Here is a 25,992-nt window from a genome sequence, read left to right on the forward strand (position 1 = left end):
CAGTCTAATACTGTGACAGACTATTTCTTAGAACTGCTAAGTCATGCTCCTGGTGCCTGGCTTTCAGAAATGTATGCTTTCAGAACTGATTGTCCCTGCGTCTCAGGACACCTGCACATTTAGCTGTTACGTTAACTGCGAGGGATTTAAATACTACCTTCCTCTGTGGTTTGCTGCAGTTCTGTCAATAAGCTTCAGTCATAACTGGTTTGTAGGAAGATTAAATATCAGAGCATCTGTTCCATTCCTGACTTTCTGCTTGGTACCCTAAATGGAGCTTATGTGAGGTACAAGGTCCCAGTGTTAGAGCGTGTACCTGAAGTGGAAAAGTTTGGCTTCATCCTTGGCTTCAAGTGTGACTTAGCTCTGCTGACAACGTTTGTTAATGGATCAGTTGGGAAGCTGGAAGCAATTGGAGCTGTGGGGTGTGCTGGCCACAGGGTGGTGCTTACGAGGCAAAGAAACAGCGTGTGGGTCATAGTGGTGATTTTGGGTAAGCACTGCAGGGTCTAGGCCCTCTTGGAAGCAAGCACAGGCTGCCTCTGACTAAATCATATGAATGGCAGACAGTGAGAGACTGCTGTCAGGCACCCAGGAGAGCTGCTAGAAGAAGGCAGTTTCTATGTGCTAGAGAAAAACAGTTTGCTTTGTGCTGCATTTTTTTGTTCACATAGTACTTACTGTACCTCTTTCACTGCACTTTTCAGTGCCACTGCACTAACACTGTCTCCATGTGCAGGTGGTGCCAAGCAGTGCTGTGGCTGGGCTGCACAGCTGTCATAGTGTCAGCGTTCATAAAGACACATAACCACAGAGTGATTATATGAAGGTGCTTTTATTAGGCGCCGGAAGTTAGGGGCATGTCTGCCCAAATCTAACTTCATTCGATTTGTACACACAAACATTTATACTATTTAGAAACACACATTTGCATAATATACTCATAATCATCAGTTATCTTCATAATCATTGGATGAATGTATATTCCATCTTCTATAATCACAGACCCCTTATTAATCTGATTGGTCCCTTTTTCAGTTACTTAGATACTTTACTGATTACATTGGATTTCAATGGTATTTACCTTAGTTTCCAAACCATTTATTCACCTAGCAATAATCTCCCAGATACCCCTAATATTTACCCCTAATATTTATCCTAACTACTCTCTCTAGATCAAATGAGCATTTATGGTATGCATTGTTAGCAGCAATACTGGTTTTACTACTAATACACCTGTTGCCATGTTAACTTTTACCAACATTTCCCCCCCTTTGAAAGTATTTCACTCCTTCAAGGAGGGCAAGTGCTTTCACTAACTAATTAAAATGTCTCACACTCAACATACATAATCAAGAAAATTACAAAGATTACGATTGTCACGTCATTCCGTAAATCCACTACTTCTGCTTTATGTTGTATTCGCTTTTCTGGCCGGGTTCATTTAATCTGGAATGGATGCCATCTTTAACCTCTGGGTTCCTCAGGTTCTCTCTGAAATCCAAAATTGTCATATGCTGGTGGAGGGTATTGCGGATGCGGCTCCATATGCCGAGCAATGGTCTGCATCACTTTCCGGTTCCAGGTTGTCTTCTTCAGGATCAGACTTTTCAGCATTACAAATGTTAACCAAATTAATACCCCTACAATTACCAATATAATTACCATCTCCAGTAAGGATTTGACCCAATCACTAATATTCCATCCGCTAAAAATTTTGTCCAACCAGCTTGTTGTCATATCTTTCTCTTCCTGTTCTGCATCTCGTTCCACTCGAGCCACCTGTTCTATGTCATGTTCTACATCAATAGTCAAATTTGGAATGTGGATGCAGCAATGATCAATACGATCTTTTAGAAATCCGCACACTCCATGCAGTATGTAAATTCCAAGAAATTCCTAATAGTCTGCTTACGTCTTTAACCACAGATGCAATAAAGTGCGGTCCCCTACCTGAGGATATTCCGAACGGTACCCCAAACCTCGGAATGATTTCCCGCAATAATTAATAATAAATAATAATGTCTCTTTAGCTTGATTGGTGTGACAGGGAAGGGCCTCTGGCCATCCAGAAAAGGTGTCAACCCCTACTAATAGATACCTATATCCCCTAGTCCTAGGTAACTCTACAAAATCAATTGGCCAGTAATCTGGTTCTATCCCTACTCTCATTCTTCCCATTTCAGCATGTTTTCTTGCTACTGGATTATTTTTCAAGCAAATCTCACACTTTGACATTACTGACTTTGCCATTGTTAACATGTGTAGAGATAATGCTACGTTTAAAAAATGTTACCATTGCCTCTGCGCCCCAGTGACACTCATTATGTCTTGTCTGAAGTATTTCCCACATCTCCAAAGGGGGTAGTACTACTTGGCCCATAGCAGTTACATACCATCCATCAGAGTTCTTTCAGGCCTTTAGGAGATTTGCTAATTTCTCATCCTCTGGCAAATATCTTGGTTCCTTGGGAAGGTTAAGACGAGTGGGGCCTACCTTGAGTGGTACCGAAGCCATCACACTCCACACCTCCCGAGCAATTTGTCGAGCTGCTCGATCTGCCAGCCGATTCCCTTTTGATATTTTCGAGGTTCCTCCTTGATGGGCTTTACAGTGCATAATAGCCACTTGGTTTGGTTTTTGTACCGCATTTATCAAATTTAACACCTCCTTTTGATACCTTATATTGGCCCCTTGTGAGGACAACAGCCCTCTTTCTTTCCATAATGCTCCATGAACATGGACTACTCCAAAGGCATACTTTGAATCTGTCCAAATATTTACTATCTTTTCTTTGCTCAGTTCCAGTGCTTGAGTTAGAGCTATCAGTTCCGCTCACTGTGCCGATGTTCCAGGTGGTAAAGGTTTTGCTTTGATCACTGTTTTCAGGGTTGTCACTGCGTACCCTGCGTATCGTGTTCCATTTTCCACAAAACTACTACCATCAGTAAAAAGCTCCCAGTCATACCTTTCAAGGGGTACATCCTTCAAATCTTCACGGCTAGCATGAGTATGTTCGATTATTTCCACACAGTTGTGTTCCAATGGTCCTTCTTCTGGAAGAGTTCCTAGAAATACTGCTGGATTTAACAAGTTAGTCGTTTTCAAGGTTACATCATCTTGTTCAGTTAATATTGCCTGATATTTCATCATCCGGCTGGGTGATAACCAGTGGCCCCCCTTTTGCTCCAAAACGGTTGTTACCATATGTGGTACAAAAACTTCAATATGTTTTCCCAAGGTAAGTTTCCTTGCTTCCTGGATTAAAAGAACTGTTGCTGCCACTGCCTGCAAACATGAAGGCCACCCTGCACTTACAGCATCCAATTGTTTGGAAAAGTATTCCACAGGTCTTTTCCAGCTTCCCAGTTGCTGGGTTAGTACCCCAATGCTAGTCGTTGTCTTTCATGTACAAAAAACTGGAAATCTTTTGATAAATCTGGTAGACCCAAAGCTGGTGACTTCGTTAGAGCGTCTTTAAGTTTCTTAAAAGCTTCTTTCTGTATTTTTCCCCAAATAAAAATCTGTGCCTTCTGAGCTTCGTAAAGAGGCTTAGCTATAAGTCCATAATCCATTATCCATAGTCTGCACCACCCAGCCATTCCTAAAAAGGCTCTTAGCTCATGGAGATTCTGAGGTTCCGGGACAGCACATATAGCTTTTGTCCTATTGATGCCCAGACTTCTTTGTCCCTGAGAGATCTCACACCCCAAATATGTTACAGTTGAGCAAACTATTTGTGCCTTTTCTTTTGAAACTTTATAGCCACCCATTCCTAACTGATTTAAAATCTCGATGGTTATTTGGGTGCAGAGCAACTCATTCTCTGTGGCAATCAAAACATCATCTACATATTGTAACAACAAATACTGATTTCTGGGTACCTGTATTTGTCCTTGCGTTGTCCAGATTTCCAGTTCCTTGGCCAGCTGGCTCCCGAAGAGGGTCGGGCTATTCTTGAAGCCTTGCGGAAGTCTTGTCCAAGTTAATTGTGTCTTCCATCCATTTTGCAAGTTTTCCCATTCAAAGGCAAATAATTTTCTACTATCTTTATCAAGAGGTATGCAAAAGAAGGCATCCTTTAAATCTATTACGGTAAACCATTTATATTTCTCTCTCACAGATGTTAACAATGTGTAAGGGTTAGCTACTACCGGGTGAATGTCCTTTGTTATTTCATTTATTGCTCTAAGATCTTGTACCAATCTATACTCGCCATTCGGCTTCTTTACTGGAAAAATTGGAGTATTGTATTCCGATTTACATTCTTCCAGAATCTGATATTTGAGAAATTTGTCAATAATTTTCACTATCCCCTGCCTAGCTTCTATCTTGAGTGGATATTGTTTGATTCGAACAGGTTTGGCTCCTTCCTTTAATTCCACCTTTACCGGTTGTGCCAGTTTCGACTTCCCTGGTATATCTGTTTCCCATACTGTTGGTATAACTGCATTTTCTACTTCTCTTGGAATTTTAAGAAAGGGTTTATCTTTGATCATCAGGATTTGTCCTACTTTGGACTCAGGTACCTTCATTATTAATTCTCCATCCTCAAAGGTTATTGTTGCATCTAATTTTGCTAATAAATCCCGTCCCAAAAGTGGAATCAGGCATTCTGGTACATACAAAAATCCCGTCCCAAAAGTGGAATCAGGCATTCTGGTACATACAAAAATTCATGGGTTAGTTCCTTACCCCCAAAACGCAAATCAAGGGGTTGTAAGAATGGCCGTTCCTCCTCCTTCCCTGTGGCTCCAATTATTGTAGTTGTCTTAGTTCCTAATCGTCCTTTTAAACTATTTAACACTGAATATGTCGCTCCTGTATCTATCAAGAACCTCACTTCCTTGTCCCCTAATTGAATCTTTACTAAAGGTTCTTTAGCTGCTTTATGTTCTGTATCTAGTCAGCTACTAAAATCTCCCAGCACCATTGCCTTAACAGCTTCCTGATTCTGAAGCAAATTTCCCGAGAATTGGTCTCTCCTAAATGGACACTCATTTTTCCAATGCCCTTCCTTTTTACAATAAGCACACTGATTCAATCCTAATCTTCCTCCTGGATTTCCACTAAAGTCTCCACGACCCCTTCCTATACTAACTCCCCGTCCTCTAACAAATCCTCTCCCTCTGAATCCTTGGTTTCCTTTGCCTTGAATTACTGCTAACAAGTTCTGTTGCTGCCTCCTAGTGGATTCCTTTTCTCTACTGTTATATACTTTCCAGGCTATTTCTAACAACCTATCCATATTTCTCAGATCTGCCCTTGTTCTAATGGGGCTGATGGTGCTACTTCCAAATCTATATTTCCACTGTCTTGTCTATAATACATACCATTTTCTAACACTTGATGCCCTATACAGCGCTTTTCTCCTGTACATGCCTTGCACTGCTCATCAACAGTTATTTTAGCCATCATTATCCTGCAAGCGCATTGCCACTCAGGCTTATCCCGCAAATAGAAAAATAGCTCTACATATGGAATCTCATCCCACTTGCCTTCTCGCTTACAGAACAACATTAATTGTAAGATAGTATTATATTGCAAGGTTCCATTTTCTGGCCAACTCTCTTGATCTTCTAATTCATACTGTGGCCACCAAACATTACAGTAATCAACTAATTTACCTTTTCGTAACTCCTGTCCAAAGCCCCCCTCCTTCCAGTGTGCTAGTAAACAGCCCAAAGGGGAAGATCGCGGTACGGGAGTATTGCCACCCAAAATACCTTTAAGTTTTTCCATTATAGCTATAGCTTTTTTTTACCAAACCAAACCAGACGCTGAACCTGCAGCAAAACCAGACCACTGATGCAGAACCTGCAGCGCTTTCGCGACTGTCTTATGGACGGTGCCTAGGCTTACCACAGGAATTCCCTAGCCCAGCTGCGCGTGGCTTTCGCCGCATCTGACCAGCAGGCTCCCAGACCAGATCAGTACTGATTACCAGAAAGCACTCTTACCCTTCCAGAGGTACGTTGTGAGCAGCAGGGTCGCTCGTGGCCGACAGCTCCCCGAGAAACTCCTCAGCGCTGGCTGGAGCGTGATCAGTTCGCGAGCCGCCTCAGCAATGCCCACGAGGTCCCATCTGGGTCGCCAAAATGTTAGCGTTCGTAAAGACACATAACCACAGAGTGATTATATGAAGGTGCTTTTATTAGGCGCCGGAAGTTAGGGGCATGTCTGCCCAAATCTAACTTCATTCGATTTGTACACACAACAAACATTTATACTATTTAGAAACACACATTTGCATAATATACTCATAATCATCAGTTATCTTCATAATCATTGGATGAATGTATATTCCATCTTCTATAATCACAGACCCCTTATTAATCTGATTGGTCCCTTTTTCAGTTACTTAGATACTTTACTGATTACATTGGATTTCAATGGTATTTACCTTAGTTTCCAAACCATTTATTCACCTAGCAATAATCTCCCAGATACCCCTAATATTTATCCTAACTACTATCTCTAGATCAAATGAGCATTTATGGTATGCATTGTTAGCAGCAATACTGGTTTTACTACTAATACACCTGTTGCCATGTTAACTTTTACCAACAGTAGCACACCCCCTGTGCCTTGACCCCTGCCTGCTTTGTCCTGCTCTGTTTTTGTCTCGACCCCACGGGGGCTTACCTGGCTGGCTGAAAGTGCCCCGAGAGCAAACAGAAGGTGAGGATGTGGAAGAAAAACGGTGATTTATTCCAGGATTTAGATTTGTAGCGGGTCAGAGTGCACCACCCACAGCTGTGTTCTCAGATGAGGTTGCTGAAACCTCTTCGAAGCCTTGAACCCAGACCCAGCTGTGACTGGGGGCAGGAACTGTGGCCACAAGCAGTGAAAGAGAAAACCCTTCAAACCCATCTTTGCTATAGGTGTCACACCACCATGTGTCACAAGTGGGCAGATGAATTAAGTGGAAAATGCCTTATTTTTACATTACTGGCCTATTTTAGCTGTCGTGTGTTAGAGGCTGTGAATTAGGCTATCCTGAGTGCAGTTTGTGTCCATCTGCTTTCATCTTCCATCCCTGTTCTGAGACCAGTGTTTGCTTACCTCATGCAGTAACACTGAACTCGGGGTGGGAGCGTGGCTGACACTAAACTCAGCTGCCCCCAAGCCCTCCGCAGCTGTGGCCGAGGCTGCGGGGTAGGGCTGCGCGGTGAGCTCAGCCCCGCAGGGCTCTGCCCCCGTCCCAGCTCACGAAGCCGCAGCCAAAGCCCGGCAGCTGTACCCGGACTGGGTGGAGCCGTGCCGGAAGGGTGCAGGGGGCTGCAGCAGCATGTGGGAGGCACGGTTCTGGGACCACTTCTGGGTGAGCTGGGGCTCCAGCTGGGAAATTGGGGGGGGGGCTTGTCCTGCCCCTGGCTTTGCAAGCCTGCCCCTGGGTGCCCCGAGGTTTCTATAGGGCTGCTCGGGGGCACCCCTGGGTGTAGGGGGGGTCTGGTGGGGGGCTGCTTCCTCGCTTTGCTGCTGCTGAGCTGTGGGGGGAAAAGGCAGGGCATGGGGAACGCTGCAAGTTCTTTGGGGCGTGAACTGTGCTTTTGGGCCTGCAGAAGTGCTGATCAGCCGCTTATCCCCCGTAGAGCATTGGCACCAAGGCTTTGCGGTTCCCCTGGGTGTGCCGGCCTTCGTTTGGGTACGGTAATCAGGAACCAAACGGCAAGGCTTGGGCTCCGATAAATCCCCGAGGTCCTGCCAGTGATGCCCGGGAAGCAGCCTTGCAGGACGGGGAGAAGGTGCATAGGTCCCAGAGGAGCCGGTGTTGGGATTTTGGCCGCAGCGTGCTGTGGGATACAAGAGTATGAGCACGGCACTGTTATAAATGAAGATACAACTCAATCTGAATTTAGTAATGAGAGAGGGAGTTAGGATATAATAATTTACTAACTTTTTAGAGAATTTACTAACTTTTTAGAAAAGGGGGGACTGAGAGAGGGAGTTAGGGGAATCTTATCAAGTAGAGAGAGAGTGCTGACGGCATGAAACTAGGATCCTACTTAGTGTCTTTAATTAATTTGCACAAGCACCGTAGTTAGTAAAGCAAGAAGCCTTGGGCCCCTTTACCAAGGTCAGTCTCTTAATAAGAGTGTGAGCCTATCTTAAGAAACTGGTCCTGCGGATGGACAAGATCCAAGAAGCAACTGAGTCTGTGCAAAGACAAGAGGTCAACTAGCGGTGATGAGGAAGAGTCATCAATCTTCATCCCCACGACCCCCGAAGACCACCACCAGAATACACTGCGCAAGCGCAGATGGGAGGAGTTTATGGAAATGACTCCTTGGAACTAATTTTAATATGAAGCGGGGACAGGTTATGAATATGTATAGGTGTATTGTGAAACTTCATGCATATGTAACTCTTTGCATATAACCGTGGCAAGTTGCCGCGTCAGGTGCGCACGATTTTGGAGGGGCTACCTCCCCGTGCTGCCCAGCGCTGAATAAACATACCCACTTTACAATCTTGCTGATTGTGGAGTCCGTTTTCCGCACGTCAGTAATATTTATAAAAGGCAAGTAAACAGCGCTGGCTGCGCGGGGAGCCTACGCTCTACCACCACGCATGCACAACCGTCGAACTTTCTAAATATATAGAACATTGCTTTTACATATTCATAAGAAACCCGAATACGCCTATACGTATGTATGACCTATCCCCGCTTCGTATTATAATTATCTCGTCCAGACCGCAGGGGCGGCTTCGACCGTCTCCCTCTTTTTCTGCCCATGCTCTGCCCTCCTCAAGGTTCCCGAAAGTAACAAAATGTGATTGACACTAACTTATGCGAGGCCGTCTTTTCCCGCGTTTCAAACAACTTTGCCCGGCAACCAGCAAACCCCCAGCAACTTCCATGCCTTAACGGCTGGCGAACAAGCAACACGAGACGGCACGGAGCCTCCTGAATCGCCCTTCTTTGTTCCCTCTCAACTCTTTACATTCCTGATGGTCTCATCGTTAAGAGTCCGATGTTATCACCAACCATGGGGCTTGTCGACCCCCATGGCCACACTCCCACATCTCCCCCTTCTTTATTAACATCAACCATCTTCTTGACACGACTTATTACTCCATATATCACAGCACCGTGCTCACACGGTGCCCAGCACCATGAGCGTGCAAATCCTACGTGTAATGGGTAAAGCTTTGTTTGTTCATTAAATGTTGCTGATAGGGGGGTTTCAACAGTTGACTGCTTATACCCCCAATATCCTGTTGAAGGAAAAAAACAAGTATGGGAACTTCCTGTTATGTTAACAATTGCAATAGAAACCAGCTCCAAATAAGGGCAAAATGGCATTCCTCCTTGCATGGGAACACACACGCCGCAGCAAAGTCATGACCCCAACGCAGAGGAAGACGACGATCTTCATCCCCACGACCACCAGAGGACTGATGAAGACCCCCTAGCAACAGGCCGTGCAGTCGTAGAAGACACCAGGATGTGCTGCTAAACCCGGAACTACTAGGCTATAAATCAAGGCTCTGGCGGGCTTAGGTGTGCGCCGTTGGCGGAGCAGGAGTCTCCCCGGCCGCCCAGCGCTGTTTTACTTATTGCTGCTTGCTGAATTGCTCAAATAAATTGAAATTCGATCTACCCTACCCACGATATGTCGGGAATGATTTCTACCAAAACTAATTTATAACAAATTGGTGCCGTGACTCGGATAGTGGTAGCTTGGCTGGATCCCTCCCAGGGGAGGCGCGCCCCGCTGATTCTGCGGTCCCTGTCTGGAGGTCCGTAAGCCAACGCACCCCTACCGACGAACCTAAAGTTCCAGCGATAAGTAAATAAACAACCAGTAACCCCTTAATCTTTGTGCACGAAGCTCCTAACGAAGACTCAGGAGTGAGTAAGTATAGGCCGGTTATCCGTTCGGTTGGGGTTGGGAAGCCCAGAGTGTGCCTGTGTGAGACGTCCAATCGAGGACGAAGCAAGTGTGGACTCCCTGGTAGTGCGGTTCCCACCTCCCGCGAGGGACTGGGCCACGAACGGGAGGTGAAGACCGTGTGTGTGTGTGAAGACACTCTGGAAGATGGGACAGAAGAAGAGCAAGTCTTCTGGTCCCATGGGTGGGTCGGAACCCAAGGCTAGGTTGCCCCCGATACCACCGGAAAGCCCGTTAGGGTTAATGATTAAACACTGAAACGATTACCCCTTTGGCGGGGTAAGGATAAAGTTAAGATGATACATTATTGTATGGAAGTCTGGGGTCGGAAGCAAATTAGGGGCTCACCCGTTATATTGGCCCGTGTTTGGGTCCTTTGAGGAATGGATCTGTCAGGCTCTAAACCTTTATGTGAATTCAAAGGAGCCTTTCAGCCTAGAGGAGAGTGAGTATGCACACCTATGGATAGGATCTGAGACCCGAGCCAACTTATACCCATTAAGAGAAAAAGGGGGGAGGAAAAAGAATGAACGGAATGAGGAAGAAGTCCCACTTTCACCCCCCCCCCCTTATATACCCCCTCCTCCCTCACCTCCAGCCCCCCCCACGGCTCCGGGCTACCATAGTGACTCTGATTCGGCCACGGACACCCCTCGGGGAACTAGACGGGTAACTCGGAGCCAAACTAGAAATCGAGAGGGTGAGGGTAGACTATATCCCCTAAGAGAGGTTGCAATGGGAGGGCCCCAACCCGGTATGGGATACGTCTCCATCCCCCTAAATACGGGAGACGTCAGAGAATTCAAGAAGGAAATGGGAAATCTCTTAGAAGATCCTCTTGGAGTCTCTGAGCGAGTAGACCAATTTTTGGGGTCTAATGTTTACACCTGGGAAGAACTCCAGGCCATTTTAGGTATATTATTCACTGCAGAAGAAAGGAATATGATCCGGAGGGCTGGAATGCGAATCTGGGACCAGTAACACCAGCAGGGTCCTGCGGGAGATCTTAAATGGCCCCTACAGAGGCCTAACTGGAATAACCAAAATGAACAAGATAGGGGTCATATGCAGGATTTAAGGACTATTATTGTACAAGGTATAAGGGAGTCAGTCCCTAGAGGACAAAATATAAATAAGGTCTTTAGTGAACATCAGAAGAAGGATGAAACTCCCAGAGAATGGCTGGAGAGATTAAGGAAGAACCTCCAGCTTTATTCGGGACTGGACCCCGGTACACCAGTGGGACAGGCCTTGTTAAAAACGCAATTTGTGGCAAAATCATGGGGGGGATATCAGGCGGAAATTAGAAAAATTAGAGGATTGGCAGGATAGAGGGATGGATGAACTGCTGAGAGAAGCTCAGAAGGTATATGTGCGAAGAGAAGAAGAGACTCAGAAAAGGCAGGCCAGGATTCTAGTGGCAGCGGTCCGGGAAGGACAAAAAGGGCTCCCCCTTCGCCCAATGGGTGTTCCGCTACCACGAGAAAGACCTCCGAGGAGCCAGAGTGATCAGAGGGATCTAAGACAGATAGAATGTTTTTATTGCCAAAAGAAGGGACACATGAAAAAGGACTGCAGAAAACGCTTACAAGATGAGCGAATGTTTAAAGAAGATTAGGGGAGTCAGGGGCTCCATCTACTGGGGACTTCTGGTATAACGGAGCCCTTGATAAAATTGAAGTTAGGTCCCCAGCATCAAGAAGTGGAGTTCCTTGTGGACTCTGGGGCAGAAAGATCGACTGTCCAAATGGTACCCCGGGGATGTCAACCTTCCTCGGAGAAATTACAGGTGATAGGAGCCAAAGGAGAGCCCTTTAGGGTCTCAGTAATAAAGGGGGTGAAAATAGAGACCCCAGCCCAAAGTTGCACAGGATCCTTTTTATTAGTACCAGAAGCTGAATATAACCTGTTGGGAAGAGACTTAATGGTTAAGCTAAAAATTAATTTGGAGGTGAAAAATAAAGGAATTGAGGTTAAATTATACGCCCTCACTGTAGAGGACGAGGCAAAAATAAACCCTGAGGTGTGGTATTCTCCCGAATCAGTAGGCCGTTTAGATATTAGTCCCTTTGAAGTCACTATCAGGAATCCCAAGACTCCTATCAGGGTAAAACAATACCCAATGTCTCAAGAAGGCAGGGAGGGGCTGCAACCAGTAATCGAGAGGCTACTACAACAGGGATTACTGGAGACTTGCATGTCACCTCATAACACTCCTATATTACCTATCAAGAAATCTGATGGCTCTTATCAGCTAGTCCAAGACTTGAGGAAGGTCAACAAAAGAACAATAACCAGATTTCCTGTAGTAGCTAACCCACATACCTTGCTAAGTCAGCTGTTCCCAGCGCAGAAATGGTATAGTGTCATAGACCTAAAAGATGTGTTTTGGGCATGTCCTTTAAAAAAGGAATGCAGGGATTATTTCGCCTTCGAGTGGGAAGATCCTGCAACCCATCGGAAACAACAATTAAGATGGACCGTGCTTCCCCAAGGATTCACGGAATCACCATATCTATTCGGTCAGGCATTAGAACAAGTATTAGAGAACTATGAACCAAATCCTGAAGTAACCTTAGTCCAATATGTGGATGATTTGCTGTTAGCAGGAGAGAGTCAGGAGGCAGTCAGGACAGAAAGTATCAAGATACTAAACTTCTTGAGCTTAAAGGGACTAAAAGTATCAAAGTCAAAATTACAGTTCACGGAGGAAGAGGTGAAATATTTAGGACATTGGCTAAGTAAGGGCACTAAGAAACTAGACCCCGAACGAGTGAATGGGATTTTGTCACTACAAGCGTCAAAAAGCAGAAGACAAGTTAGTTAGGCAGCTGCTGGAGTTGTTAGGATACTGTCGACAATGGATTGAAAATTATAGTAGCAAAGTGAAGTTTTTGTATCAGAAACTTGTTGGGGAAGGATTAATGAAATGGAGCCAAAGCGATGAGCAAAGCCTGATAGACTTAAAAATGGATTTAGTGAACGCTCCTGTGTTAAATTTACCCAATGTGAAGAGACCCTTTTATCTATTTATCAACATAAAGGAGGGGACAGCGTTCGGGGTCTTAACTCAAGACTGGGCAGGGAAAAAGAAACCCGTGGGAGATCTTTCTAAACTTTTGGACCCCGTGAGTAGGGGATGGCCCACCTGTCTCCAGGCAGTGGTCGTGGCTGCGCTCCTGGTGGAAGAAACGCATAAAATCACCTTTGAGGGCGAACTGAGGGTATTGTCACCTCACAATATAAGGGGGATCCTGCAGCAAAAGGAGTAGTACAATGCCCCCCCCCCTCTAGAGATGGCCATACACAGGATCAAACCAGGAGACCAGGTTCTGATAAAATCCTGGAAAGAGACCTCTTTAACTCCTCGTTGGGAAGGACCCTACCTTGTTCTACTTACCACAGACACAGCTGTCTGGACAGCCGAGAAAGGATGGACTCACGCCAGCCGAGTTAAAGGACCAATACCGGAGGAACGGTGGAGAGTGACCAGCCAACCCGGAGACTTGAGGCTGACCATGCGAAAAGGGACTGATGAGTGAATTCGTAATCGTATGATCGGTAACCTTCTCTAAGGAATAATAGGTTCACTGTAAACGAAACCGGGAAGTAGGGGAAGGGAAATTCTTTAATGTACCCAGACCCATACATCAGAAGGGTAACGCGCCTAAGGAGGAGTGAGTAACTGGGACTGGGAGTGGCTGGAAGAGGGAAATCGGTACCTAGGCCCCTGAAGATTACCCTTGCTGCCGTGAAGAAAGTGAACCCTGCTGCTTGAGGCAACCAAGTAGGCGGGCGAGGCAGAGGAGTACAACAGTGGGGAGAGTTATTTGGTACCCACCCCTATTTGAGATGATGGAGTCCGGCCGAATAAACCGCCCTAGTACCCACCATAACTCGAAGCCGCCTCCCCAGAATTATAAAAGGACGTTGCCCTTCTGGTGTATGTTGGCACTACCTCTCCTATTGACTATCCCCTGTCCGGCTGGGGCCGACCAGGGATATTCGCACCAGCCCTTTAAGTGGAGTTTAATTAGGTGGGAGGACCAAGTTATCATTAACCAAATAACTACGGCAGGTGCACCAAGTTTTCTCACATCCCTTTGTCAACTGGCACCCATAAGCCCGTGTCTGAACCAAATAGGTTTCTACCTCTGCCCCAGCTCGAACCCAGGAAGGGGCCCTGTGGAAATTGATGCAAGTAAGCTACCAGCTGTTAAATGCTACCAACCCTAACCTGACTGAGCGGTGCTGGCTTTGTTATGGGGTAAGGCCGCCCTTTTACGAAGCTGTGGGGGTCAATGAGAAGGCCCGATGGGTAAATGGATCCAATCCCTCACAATGTACGTGGGGGAAAGAGGGTCAGGGCATAACGCTGACCCAAGTGACTGGGAAGGGGAGATGCGTGGGACAAGTCCCACCCGATAAAATGCACTTGTGTGCAAATCAAACTAACATCGGAAGTATAAAGAAACCGGCGGAACGGTTATTACCAGCGAAGGATGCTAGGTGGGTATGCTCAAAGATAGGAGTTACCCCTTGTTTATCCCTGGACTTGTTCAATGGGTCTGTAGAATTCTGTGTTCAAGTAATAATCATCCCAAAGATAGTCTACCACCCAGAGAATTTTATTTTATTCCCGACATATCGTGGGTAGGGTTGATCGAATTTCAATTTATTTGAGCAATTCAGCAAGCAGCGATAAGTAAAACAGCGCTGGGCGGCCGGGGAGTCTCCTGCTCCGCCAACGGCGCACACCTAAGCCCGCCAGAGCCTTGATTTATAGCCTAGTAGTTCCGGGTTTAGCAGCACATCCTGGTGTCTTCTTACACTGCAAGGCCTGTTGCTAGGGGGTCTTCGTCAGTCCTCTGGTGGTCGTGGGGATGAAGATCGTCGTCTTCCTCTGCGTTGGGGTCATGACTTTGCTGCGGCGTGTGTGTTCCCATGCAAGGAGGAATGCCATTTTGCCCTTATTTGGAGCTGGTTTCTATTGCAATTGTTAACATAACAGGAAGTTCCCATACTTGTTTTTTTCCTTCAACAGGATATTGGGGGTATAAGCAGTCAACTGTTGAAACCCCCCTATCAGCAACATTTAATGAACAAACAAAGCTTTACCCATTACAATCCCCCCTTTTTCTCTGTATCATTTTGTTCATTAAATCTATTTAGTTCTAATTGACTCAGGATTAATGTTTCCTCTAGTATGGGTCTATCATTTATCGATTTGTACTTTGTCCTCATAAGCATCAGGTGAGCAGCCTCCAATCTACCTTTAACAATGGTTATGACTTTGTTAAGGATACAAGGACCAAACGTCAGTCCTAGGGTTAATATTGTTGACAACAGAGTGGTGAGCCATGGCGAGTGATTATACCAGGACTCGTACCAGCTTTGCTGGGCCTCTCGCTCTCTTTATCTCCTTTCCAATCCTTCTCTAAGTTTGGTCATGGTATCCCTCACAATCCCAGTATGATCAGCATATACACAACATTCCTCCCTGAGTGCGGCGCACAATCCTCCTTGTTGTAAATACAATAAATCTAGTCCTCTGCGATTCTGTAATACCACTTCGGATAACGATCTCATAGATTTTTCTAAAGCACTGATAGATTTTTCAATTCTGGCTAAATCTTCATCCACAGCTGCTCTCAGGGAGGTGATCTCTCTTCCTTGTTTGATTAGCGAAGCAACTCCTGTGCCTACCCTTGCACCCCCCCCAAATCATTAGGGTAGCCACTGTCAGTGTGGAAATTGGTTCCCGTTTTGTCAAATGGTGTTCTTGATTGATCTGATTGTCATACATAAAATTCTCTGGGTGGTAGAGTATCTTTGAGATGATTATTACTTGAACACAGAATTCTACAGACCCATTGAACAAGTCCAGGGATAAACAAGGGGTAACTCCTATCTTTGAGCATACCCACCTAGCATCCTTCGCTGGTAATAACCGTTCCGCCGGTTTCTTTATACTTCCGATGTTAGTTTGATTTGCACACAAGTGCATTTTATCGGGTGGGACTTGTCCCACGCATCTCCCCTTCCCAGTCACTTGGGTCAGCGTTATGCCCTGACCCTCTTTCCCCCACGTACATTGTGAGGGATTGGATCCATTTACCCATCGGGCCTTCTCATTGACCCCCACAGCTTCGTAAAAGGGCGGCCTTACCCCATAACAAAGCCAGCACCGCTCAGTCAGGTTAGGGTTGGTAGCATTTAACAGCTGGTAGCTTACTTGCATCAATTTCCACAGGGCCCCTTCCTGGGTTCGAGCTGGGGCAGAGGTAGAAACCTATTTGGTTCAGACACGGGCTTATGGGTGCCAGTTGACAAAGGGATGTGAGAAAACTTGGTGCACCTGCCGTAGTTACTTGGTTAATGATAACTTGGTCCTCCCACCTAATTAAACTCCACTTAAAGGGCTGGTGCGAATATCCCTGGTCGGCCCCAGCCGGACAGGGGATAGTCAATAGGAGAGGTAGTGCCAACATACACCAGAAGGGCAACGTCCTTTTATAATTCTGGGGAGGCGGCTTCGAGTTATGGTGGGTACTAGGGCGGTTTATTCGGCCGGACTCCATCATCTCAAATAGGGGTGGGTACCAAATAACTCTCCCCACTGTTGTACTCCTCTGCCTCGCCCGCCTACTTGGTTGCCTCAAGCAGCAGGGTTCACTTTCTTCACGGCAGCAAGGGTAATCTTCAGGGGCCTAGGTACCGATTTCCCTCTTCCAGCCACTCCCAGTCCCAGTTACTCACTCCTCCTTAGGCGCGTTACCCTTCTGATGTATGGGTCTGGGTACATTAAAGAATTTCCCTTCCCCTACTTCCCGGTTTCGTTTACAGTGAACCTATTATTCCTTAGAGAAGGTTACCGATCATACGATTACGAATTCACTCATCAGTCCCTTTTCGCATGGTCAGCCTCAAGTCTCCGGGTTGGCTGGTCACTCTCCACCGTTCCTCCGGTATTGGTCCTTTAACTCGGCTGGCGTGAGTCCATCCTTTCTCGGCTGTCCAGACAGCTGTGTCTGTGGTAAGTAGAACAAGGTAGGGTCCTTCCCAACGAGGAGTTAAAGAGGTCTCTTTCCAGGATTTTATCAGAACCTGGTCTCCTGGTTTGATCCTGTGTATGGCCATCTCTAGAGGGGGGGGGGCATTGTACTACTCCTTTTGCTGCAGGATCCCCCTTATATTGTGAGGTGACAATACCCTCAGTTCGCCCTCAAAGGTGATTTTATGCGTTTCTTCCACCAGGAGCGCAGCCACGACCACTGCCTGGAGACAGGTGGGCCATCCCCTACTCACGGGGTCCAAAAGTTTAGAAAGATCTCCCACGGGTTTCTTTTTCCCTGCCCAGTCTTGAGTTAAGACCCCGAACGCTGTCCCCTCCTTTATGTTGATAAATAGATAAAAGGGTCTCTTCACATTGGGTAAATTTAACACAGGAGCGTTCACTAAATCCATTTTTAAGTCTATCAGGCTTTGCTCATCGCTTTGGCTCCATTTCATTAATCCTTCCCCAACAAGTTTCTGATACAAAAACTTCACTTTGCTACTATAATTTTCAATCCATTGTCGACAGTATCCTAACAACTCCAGCAGCTGCCTAACTAACTTGTCTTCTGCTTTTTGACGCTTGTAGTGACAAAATCCCATTCACTCGTTCGGGGTCTAGTTTCTTAGTGCCCTTACTTAGCCAATGTCCTAAATATTTCACCTCTTCCTCCGTGAACTGTAATTTTGACTTTGATACTTTTAGTCCCTTTAAGCTCAAGAAGTTTAGTATCTTGATACTTTCTGTCCTGACTGCCTCCTGACTCTCTCCTGCTAACAGCAAATCATCCACATATTGGACTAAGGTTACTTCAGGATTTGGTTCATAGTTCTCTAATACTTGTTCTAATGCCTGACCGAATAGATATGGTGATTCCGTGAATCCTTGGGGAAGCACGGTCCATCTTAATTGTTGTTTCCGATGGGTTGCAGGATCTTCCCACTCGAAGGCGAAATAATCCCTGCATTCCTTTTTTAAAGGACATGCCCAAAACACATCTTTTAGGTCTATGACACTATACCATTTCTGCGCTGGGAACAGCTGACTTAGCAAGGTATGTGGGTTAGCTACTACAGGAAATCTGGTTATTGTTCTTTTGTTGACCTTCCTCAAGTCTTGGACTAGCTGATAAGAGCCATCAGATTTCTTGATAGGTAATATAGGAGTGTTATGAGGTGACATGCAAGTCTCCAGTAATCCCTGTTGTAGTAGCCTCTCGATTACTGGTTGCAGCCCCTCCCTGCCTTCTTGAGACATTGGGTATTGTTTTACCCTGATAGGAGTCTTGGGATTCCTGATAGTGACTTCAAAGGGACTAATATCTAAACGGCCTACTGATTCGGGAGAATACCACACCTCAGGGTTTATTTTTGCCTCGTCCTCTACAGTGAGGGCGTATAATTTAACCTCAATTCCTTTATTTTTCACCTCCAAATTAATTTTTAGCTTAACCATTAAGTCTCTTCCCAACAGGTTATATTCAGCTTCTGGTACTAATAAAAAGGATCCTGTGCAACTTTGGGCTGGGGTCTCTATTTTCACCCCCTTTATTACTGAGACCCTAAAGGGCTCTCCTTTGGCTCCTATCACCTGTAATTTCTCCGAGGAAGGTTGACATCCCCGGGGTACCATTTGGACAGTCGATCTTTCTGCCCCAGAGTCCACAAGGAACTCCACTTCTTGATGCTGGGGACCTAACTTCAATTTTATCAAGGGCTCCGTTATACCAGAAGTCCCCAGTAGATGGAGCCCCTGACTCCCCTAATCTTCTTTAAACATTCGCTCATCTTGTAAGCGTTTTCTGCAGTCCTTTTTCATGTGTCCCTTCTTTTGGCAATAAAAACATTCTATCTGTCTTAGATCCCTCTGATCACTCTGGCTCCTCGGAGGTCTTTCTCGTGGTAGCGGAACACCCATTGGGCGAAGGGGGAGCCCTTTTTGTCCTTCCCGGACCGCTGCCACTAGAATCCTGGCCTGCCTTTTCTGAGTCTCTTCTTCTCTTCGCACATATACCTTCTGAGCTTCTCTCAGCAGTTCATCCATCCCTCTATCCTGCCAATCCTCTAATTTTTCTAATTTCCGCCTGATATCCCCCCCATGATTTTGCCACAAATTGCGTTTTTAACAAGGCCTGTCCCACTGGTGTACCGGGGTCCAGTCCCGAATAAAGCTGGAGGTTCTTCCTTAATCTCTCCAGCCATTCTGTGGGAGTTTCATCCTTCTTCTGATGTTCACTAAAGACCTTATTTATATTTTGTCCTCTAGGGACTGACTCCCTTATACCTTGTACAATAATAGTCCTTAAATCCTGCATATGACCCCTATCTTGTTCATTTTGGTTATTCCAGTTAGGCCTCTGTAGGGGCCATTTAAGATCTCCCGCAGGACCCTGCTGGTGTTACTGGTCCCAGATTCGCATTCCAGCCCTCCGGATCATATTCCTTTCTTCTGCAGTGAATAATATACCTAAAATGGCCTGGAGTTCTTCCCAGGTGTAAACATTAGACCCCAAAAATTGGTCTACTCGCTCAGAGACTCCAAGAGGATCTTCTAAGAGATTTCCCATTTCCTTCTTGAATTCTCTGACGTCTCCCGTATTTAGGGGGATGGAGACGTATCCCATACCGGGTTGGGGCCCTCCCATTGCAACCTCTCTTAGGGGATATAGTCTACCCTCACCCTCTCGATTTCTAGTTTGGCTCCGAGTTACCCGTCTAGTTCCCCGAGGGGTGTCCGTGGCCGAATCAGAGTCACTATGGTAGCCCGGAGCCGTGGGGGGGGCTGGAGGTGAGGGAGGAGGGGGTATATAAGGGGGGGGGGGTGAAAGTGGGACTTCTTCCTCATTCCGTTCATTCTTTTTCCTCCCCCCTTTTTCTCTTAATGGGTATAAGTTGGCTCGGGTCTCAGATCCTATCCATAGGTGTGCATACTCACTCTCCTCTAGGCTGAAAGGCTCCTTTGAATTCACATAAAGGTTTAGAGCCTGACAGATCCATTCCTCAAAGGACCCAAACACGGGCCAATATAACGGGTGAGCCCCTAATTTGCTTCCGACCCCAGACTTCCATACAATAATGTATCATCTTAACTTTATCCTTACCCCGCCAAAGGGGTAATCGTTTCAGTGTTTAATCATTAACCCTAACGGGCTTTCCGGTGGTATCGGGGGCAACCTAGCCTTGGGTTCCGACCCACCCATGGGACCAGAAGACTTGCTCTTCTTCTGTCCCATCTTCCAGAGTGTCTTCACACACACACACGGTCTTCACCTCCCGTTCGTGGCCCAGTCCCTCGCGGGAGGTGGGAACCGCACTACCAGGGAGTCCACACTTGCTTCGTCCTCGATTGGACGTCTCACACAGGCACACTCTGGGCTTCCCAACCCCAACCGAACGGATAACCGGCCTATACTTACTCACTCCTGAGTCTTCGTTAGGAGCTTCGTGCACAAAGATTAAGGGGTTACTGGTTGTTTATTTACTTATCGCTGGAACTTTAGGTTCGTCGGTAGGGGTGCGTTGGCTTACGGACCTCCAGACAGGGACCGCAGAATCAGCGGGGCGCGCCTCCCCTGGGAGGGATCCAGCCAAGCTACCACTATCCGAGTCACGGCACCAATTTGTTATAAATTAGTTTTGGTAGAAATCATTCCCGACATATCGTGGGTAGGGTAGATCGAATTTCAATTTATTTGAGCAATTCAGCAAGCAGCAATAAGTAAACAGCGCTGGGCGGCCGGGGAGACTCCTGCTCCGCCAACGGCGCACACCTAAGCCCGCCAGAGCCTTGATTTATAGCCTAGTAGTTCCGGGTTTAGCAGCACATCCTGGTGTCTTCTACGACTGCACGGCCTGTTGCTAGGGGGTCTTCATCAGTCCTCTGGTGGTCGTGGGGATGAAGATCGTCGTCTTCCTCTGCGTTGGGGTCATGACTTTGCTGCGGCGTGTGTGTTCCCATGCAAGGAGGAATGCCATTTTGCCCTTATTTGGAGCTGGTTTCTATTGCAATTGTTAACATAACAGGAAGTTCCCATACTTGTTTTTTTCCTTCAACAGGATATTGGGGGTATAAGCAGTCAACTGTTGAAACCCCCCTATCAGCAACATTTAATGAACAAACAAAGCTTTACCCATTACACGTAGGATTTGCACGCTCATGGTGCTGGGCACCGTGTGAGCACGGTGCTGTGATATATGGAGTAATAAGTCGTGTCAAGAAGATGGTTGATGTTAATAAAGAAGGGGGAGATGTGGGAGTGTGGCCATGGGGGTCGACAAGCCCCATGGTTGGTGATAACATCGGACTCTTAACGATGAGACCATCAGGAATGTAAAGAGTTGAGAGGGAACAAAGAAGGGCGATTCAGGAGGCTCCGTGCCGTCTCGTGTTGCTTGTTCGCCAGCCGTTAAGGCATGGAAGTTGCTGGGGGTTTGCTGGTTGCCGGGCAAAGTTGTTTGAAACGCGGGAAAAGACGGCCTCGCATAAGTTAGTGTCAATCACATTTTGTTACTTTCGGGAACCTTGAGGAGGGCAGAGCATGGGCAGAAAAAGAGGGAGACGGTCGAAGCCGCCCCTGCGGTCTGGACGAGATAATTATAATACGAAGCGGGGATAGGTCATACATACGTATAGGCGTATTCGGGTTTCTTATGAATATGTAAAAGCAATGTTCTATATATTTAGAAAGTTCGACGGTTGTGCATGCGTGGTGGTAGAGCGTAGGCTCCCCGCGCAGCCAGCGCTGTTTACTTGCCTTTTATAAATATTACTGACGTGCGGAAAACGGACTCCACAATCAGCAAGATTGTAAAGTGGGTATGTTTATTCAGCGCTGGGCAGCACGGGGAGGTAGCCCCTCCAAAATCGTGCGCACCTGACGCGGCAACTTGCCACGGTTATATGCAAAGAGTTACATATGCATGAAGTTTCACAATACACCTATACATATTCATAACCTGTCCCCGCTTCATATTAAAATTAGTTCCAAGGAGTCATTTCCATAAACTCCTCCCATCTGCGCTTGCGCAGTGTATTCTGGTGGTGGTCTTCGGGGGTCGTGGGGATGAAGATTGATGACTCTTCCTCATCACCGCTAGTTGACCTCTTGTCTTTGCACAGACTCAGTTGCTTCTTGGATCTTGTCCATCCGCAGGACCAGTTTCTTAAGATAGGCTCACACTCTTATTAAGAGACTGACCTTGGTAAAGGGGCCCAAGGCTTCTTGCTTTACTAACTACGGTGCTTGTGCAAATTAATTAAAGACACTAAGTAGGATCCTAGTTTCATGCCGTCAGCACTCTCTCTCTACTTGATAAGATTCCCCTAACTCCCTCTCTCAGTCCCCCCTTTTCTAAAAAGTTAGTAAATTCTCTAAAAAGTTAGTAAATTATTATATCCTAACTCCCTCTCTCATTACTAAATTCAGATTGAGTTGTATCTTCATTTATAACAGTGCCGTGCTCATACTCTTGTATCCCACAGCACGCTGCGGCCAAAATCCCAACACCGGCTCCTCTGGGACCTATGCACCTTCTCCCCGTCCTGCAAGGCTGCTTCCCGGGCATCACTGGCAGGACCTCGGGGATTTATCGGAGCCCAAGCCTTGCCGTTTGGTTCCTGATTACCGTACCCAAACGAAGGCCGGCACACCCAGGGGAACCGCAAAGCCTTGGTGCCAATGCTCTACGGGGGATAAGCGGCTGATCAGCACTTCTGCAGGCCCAAAAGCACAGTTCACGCCCCAAAGAACTTGCAGCGTTCCCCATGCCCTGCCTTTTCCCCCCACAGCTCAGCAGCAGCAAAGCGAGGAAGCAGCCCCCCACCAGACCCCCCCTACACCCAGGGGTGCCCCCGAGCAGCCCTATAGAAACCTCGGGGCACCCAGGGGCAGGCTTGCAAAGCCAGGGGCAGGACAAGCCCCCCCCCCAATTTCCCAGCTGGAGCCCCAGCTCACCCAGAAGTGGTCCCAGAACCGTGCCTCCCACATGCTGCTGCAGCCCCCTGCACCCTTCCGGCACGGCTCCACCCAGTCCGGGTACAGCTGCCGGGCTTTGGCTGCGGCTTCGTGAGCTGGGACGGGGGCAGAGCCCTGCGGGGCTGAGCTCACCGCGCAGCCCTACCCCGCAGCCTCGGCCACAGCTGCGGAGGGCTTGGGGGCAGCTGAGTTTAGTGTCAGCCACGCTCCCACCCCGAGTTCAGTGTTACTGCATGAGGTAAGCAAACACTGGTCTCAGAACAGGGATGGAAGATGAAAGCAGATGGACACAAACTGCACTCAGGATAGCCTAATTCACAGCCTCTAACACACGACAGCTAAAATAGGCCAGTAATGTAAAAATAAGGCATTTTCCACTTAATTCATCTGCCCACTTGTGACACATGGTGGTGTGACACCTATAGCAAAGATGGGTTTGAAGGGTTTTCTCTTTCACTGCTTGTGGCCACAGTTCCTGCCCCCAGTCACAGCTGGGTCTGGGTTCAAGGCTTCGAAGAGGTTTCAGCAACCTCATCTGAGAACACAGCTGTGGGTGGTGCACTCTGACCCGCTACAAATCTAAATCCTGGAATAAATCACCGTTTTTCTTCCACATCCTCACCTTCTGTTTGCTCTCGGGGCACTTTCAGCCAGCCAGGTAAGCCCCCGTGGGGTCGAGACAAAAACAGAGCAGGACAAAGCAGGCAGGGGTCAAGGCACAGGGGGTGTGCTACTGTTGGTAAAAGTTAACATGGCAACAGGTGTATTAGTAGTAAAACCAGTATTGCTGCTAACAATGCATACCATAAATGCTCATTTGATCTAGAGATAGTAGTTAGGATAAATATTAGGGGTATCTGGGAGATTATTGCTAGGTGAATAAATGGTTTGGAAACTAAGGTAAATACCATTGAAATCCAATGTAATCAGTAAAGTATCTAAGTAACTGAAAAAGGGACCAATCAGATTAATAAGGGGTCTGTGATTATAGAAGATGGAATATACATTCATCCAATGATTATGAAGATAACTGATGATTATGAGTATATTATGCAAATGTGTGTTTCTAAATAGTATAAATGTTTGTTGTGTGTACAAATCGAATGAAGTTAGATTTGGGCAGACATGCCCCTAACTTCCGGCGCCTAATAAAAGCACCTTCATATAATCACTCTGTGGTTATGTGTCTTTACGAACGCTAACATTTTGGCGACCCAGATGGGACCTCGTGGGCATTGCTGAGGCGGCTCGCGAACTGATCACGCTCCAGCCAGCGCTGAGGAGTTTCTCGGGGAGCTGTCGGCCACGAGCGACCCTGCTGCTCACAACGTACCTCTGGAAGGGTAAGAGTGCTTTCTGGTAATCAGTACTGATCTGGTCTGGGAGCCTGCTGGTCAGATGCGGCGAAAGCCACGCGCAGCTGGGCTAGGGAATTCCTGTGGTAAGCCTAGGCACCGTCCATAAGACAGTCGCGAAAGCGCTGCAGGTTCTGCATCAGTGGTCTGGTTTTGCTGCAGGTTCAGCGTCTGGTTTGGTTTGGTAAAAAAAAGCTATAGCTATAATGGAAAAACTTAAAGGTATTTTGGGTGGCAATACTCCCGTACCGCGATCTTCCCCTTTGGGCTGTTTACTAGCACACTGGAAGGAGGGGGGCTTTGGACAGGAGTTACGAAAAGGTAAATTAGTTGATTACTGTAATGTTTGGTGGCCACAGTATGAATTAGAAGATCAAGAGAGTTGGCCAGAAAATGGAACCTTGCAATATAATACTATCTTACAATTAATGTTGTTCTGTAAGCGAGAAGGCAAGTGGGATGAGATTCCATATGTAGAGCTATTTTTCTATTTGCGGGATAAGCCTGAGTGGCAATGCGCTTGCAGGATAATGATGGCTAAAATAACTGTTGATGAGCAGTGCAAGGCATGTACAGGAGAAAAGCGCTGTATAGGGCATCAAGTGTTAGAAAATGGTATGTATTATAGACAAGACAGTGGAAATATAGATTTGGAAGTAGCACCATCAGCCCCATTAGAACAAGGGCAGATCTGAGAAATATGGATAGGTTGTTAGAAATAGCCTGGAAAGTATATAACAGTAGAGAAAAGGAATCCACTAGGAGGCAGCAACAGAACTTGTTAGCAGTAATTCAAGGCAAAGGAAACCAAGGATTCAGAGGGAGAGGATTTGTTAGAGGACGGGGAGTTAGTATAGGAAGGGGTCGTGGAGACTTTAGTGGAAATCCAGGAGGAAGATTAGGATTGAATCAGTGTGCTTATTGTAAAAAGGAAGGGCATTGGAAAAATGAGTGTCCATTTAGGAGAGACCAATTCTCGGGAAATTTGCTTCAGAATCAGGAAGCTGTTAAGGCAATGGTGCTGGGAGATTTTAGTAGCTGACTAGATACAGAACATAAAGCAGCTAAAGAACCTTTAGTAAAGATTCAATTAGGGGACAAGGAAGTGAGGTTCTTGATAGATACAGGAGCGACATATTCAGTGTTAAATAGTTTAAAAGGACGATTAGGAACTAAGACAACTACAATAATTGGAGCCACAGGGAAGGAGGAGGAACGGCCATTCTTACAACCCCTTGATTTGCGTTTTGGGGGTAAGGAACTAACCCATGAATTTTTGTATGTACCAGAATGCCTGATTCCACTTTTGGGACGGGATTTTTGTATGTACCAGAATGCCTGATTCCACTTTTGGGACGGGATTTATTAGCAAAATTAGATGCAACAATAACCTTTGAGGATGGAGAATTAATAATGAAGGTACCTGAGTCCAAAGTAGGACAAATCCTGATGATCAAAGATAAACCCTTTGTTAATATTCCAAGAGAAGTAGAAAATGCAGTTATACCAACAGTATGGGAAACAGATATACCAGGGAAGTCGAAACTGGCACAACCGGTAAAGGTGGAATTAAAGGAAGGAGCCAAACCTGTTCGAATCAAACAATATCCACTCAAGATAGAAGCTAGGCAGGGGATAGTGAAAATTATTGACAAATTTCTCAAATATCAGATTCTGGAAGAATGTAAATCGGAATACAATACTCC

General features: G+C 46.5%; 1 long non-coding RNA gene across 1 annotated transcript; it reads right to left on the reverse strand.

The window, feature by feature from the left end:
• Positions 1-15,862: 15,862 nt before the first annotated feature.
• On the reverse strand, positions 15,863-21,080 carry LOC121062949. The gene is made up of 2 exons (XR_005815756.1): positions 20,373-21,080; positions 15,863-16,931 (listed from the first exon to the last, which is right to left on the reverse strand). It is a non-coding gene; the product is annotated as an uncharacterized LOC121062949 (long non-coding RNA).
• Between the last annotated feature and the right edge of the window lie 4,912 nt (positions 21,081-25,992).

This window comes from Cygnus olor (genome assembly GCF_009769625.2).
Source record: "Cygnus olor isolate bCygOlo1 chromosome W unlocalized genomic scaffold, bCygOlo1.pri.v2 SUPER_W3, whole genome shotgun sequence".
Classification (NCBI taxonomy): Eukaryota; Metazoa; Chordata; class Aves; order Anseriformes; family Anatidae; genus Cygnus; species Cygnus olor.